Raw genomic sequence first — 2,372 nt, forward strand, 5'->3', positions numbered from 1 at the left:
CAACTGGTTTATGACTTGTCCGGAGAGGAAACTGGTTTATGACTTGTCCAAAGAGGAAAGTGGTTTATGACTTGTCCAACTGGTTTATGACTTGTCCAGAGTGGAAACTGGTTTATGACTTGTCCAACTGGTTTATGACTTGTCCAGAGAGGAAACTGGTTTATGACTTGTCCAAAGAGGAAAGTGGTTTATGACTTGTCCAACTGGTTTATGACTTGTCCAGAGAGGAAACTGGTTTATGACTTGTCCAGAGTGGAAAGTGGTTTATGACTTGTCCAGAGAGGAAACTGGTTTATGACTTGTCCAAAGAGGAAAGTGGTTTATGACTTGTCCAACTGGTTTATGACTTGTCCAGAGAGGAAACTGGTTTATGACTTGTCCAGAGTGGAAAGTGGTTTATGACTTGCCCAATATTGTTTTGGTTAATGAGTTGTCACTTCAACTTGCGGCTGCGGTTTTGCTTGAATAACTGTTGCCGGGCTTAATACACGTCCCAGCGGGCGAATTTGAAGGGGGTGCCCGGGCTTGGGGTCACGTTGGTGGGGTGGTGGAGGGTCTGTGTGCCCTTCGGTCCTGGTCCCGTTGGGAAGGAGGTTGGCGTGCTGCCGAGTGTGCTTCCCCGGACGGGAGGAGCGGTTCAAATCGTGTGCCTTCGGCGGTGGCGGGGAGAGAGCGCAGCTGGGGCGGGTGCGGTGTGGAGACGGAGTCCCTTCTTCCCCGAGGGGGCTAGGGCACTGCCGGTGCGGGTGCAGGCTTACGGCCCGGTGCCTTTTGGTGTTGGGGGTTGCGGTTGGGGTTCGGTTTAGGGTTAGGCGATAGGGTTAGGGATAGGGTTAGGGTTAGGGATAGGGTTAGGCGATAGGGTTAGGGATAGGGTTAGGGTTAGGGTTAGGGATAGGGTTAGGGTTAGGGTTAGGGATAGGGTTAGGGTTAGGGTTAGGGATAGGGTTAGGGTTAGGGATAGGGTTAGGGTTAGGCGATAGGGTTAGGGTTAGGGATAGGGTTAGGGTTAGGCGATAGGGTTAGGGTTAGGGATAGGGTTAGGGTTAGGCGATAGGGTTAGGGTTAGGGATAGGGTTAGGGTTAGGGATAGGGTTAGGGTTAGGGTTAGGGATAGGGTTAGGGTTAGGGATAGGGTTAGGCGATAGGGTTAGGGTTAGGGTTAGGGTTAGGGTTAGGGATAGGGTTAGGGTTAGGGATAGGGTTAGGGTTAGGCGATGGGGTTAGAGCTAGGGTTAGGGTTAGGGTTAGGGATAGGTTTAGGGTTAGGGGATAGGGTTAGGGTTAGGGATAGGGTTAGGGTTAGGGTTAGGGTTAGGCGATAGGGTTAGGGATAGGGTTAGGGTTAGGCGATAGGGTTAGGGATAGGGTTAGGGTTAGGGTTAGGGATAGGGTTAGGGTTAGGGTTAGGGTTAGGGATAGGGTTAGGGTTAGCGTTAGGGATAGGGTTAGGGTTAGGGATAGGGTTAGGGTTAGGGATAGGGTTAGGGTTAGGGATAGGGTTAGGGATAGGGTTAGGGTTAGGCGATGGGGTTAGAGTTAGGGATAGGGTTAGGGTTAAGGGTTAGGGATAGGGTTAGGGTTAGGCGATAGGGTTAGGGATACGGTTAGGGGTAGGGATAGGGAGTATCTGGGACGGGCAGAGACTCCTCGGCGGTCCCCCCGGTCCCTGGCGGGCAGACGGACCTCCTGGGCCGGAGGCAGCCTCCGCCGGCGTTACACCCTGTCCCTGGCGGGCAGAGGGACCTCCTGGGCCGGGTGCAGCCTCCGCCGGCGGACCCCCCGGTCCCTGGCGGGCAGAGGGAGCTCCTGGGCCGGGTGCAGCCTCCGGCGGCGGTCCCCCCGGTCCCTGGCGGGCAGAGGGAGCTCCTGGGCCCGGTGCCGCCTCCGCCGGCGGTCCCCCCGGTCCCTGGCGGGCAGAGGGACCTCCTGGGCCGGGTGCAGCCTCCGCCGGAGGACCCCCCGGTCCCTGGCGGGCAGAGGGAGCTACTGGGCCGGGTGCAGCCTCCGGCGGCGGTCCCCCCGGTCACTGGCGGGCAGAGGGAGCTCCTGGGCCCGGTGCAGCCTCCGCCGGCGGTCCCCCCGGTCCCTGGCGGGCAGAGGGAGCTCCTGGGCCGGGTGCAGCCTCCGGCGGCGGTCCCCCCGGCCCCTGGCGGGCAGAGGGAGCTCCTGGGCCCGGTGCAGCCTCCGGCGGCGGTCCCCCCGGCCCCTGGCGGGCAGAGGGAGCTCCTGGGCCCGGTGCAGCCTCCGCCGGCGGTCCGCCCGGTCCCTGGCGGGCAGAGGGACCTCCTGGGCCGGGTGCAGCCTCCGCCGGCGGTCCCCCCGGTCCCTGGCGGGCAGAGGGAGCTCCTGGGCCGGGTGCAGCCTCCGGC

Source organism: Scyliorhinus torazame, unplaced genomic scaffold (assembly GCF_047496885.1).
Source record: "Scyliorhinus torazame isolate Kashiwa2021f unplaced genomic scaffold, sScyTor2.1 scaffold_1621, whole genome shotgun sequence".
Classification (NCBI taxonomy): domain Eukaryota; kingdom Metazoa; phylum Chordata; class Chondrichthyes; order Carcharhiniformes; family Scyliorhinidae; genus Scyliorhinus; species Scyliorhinus torazame.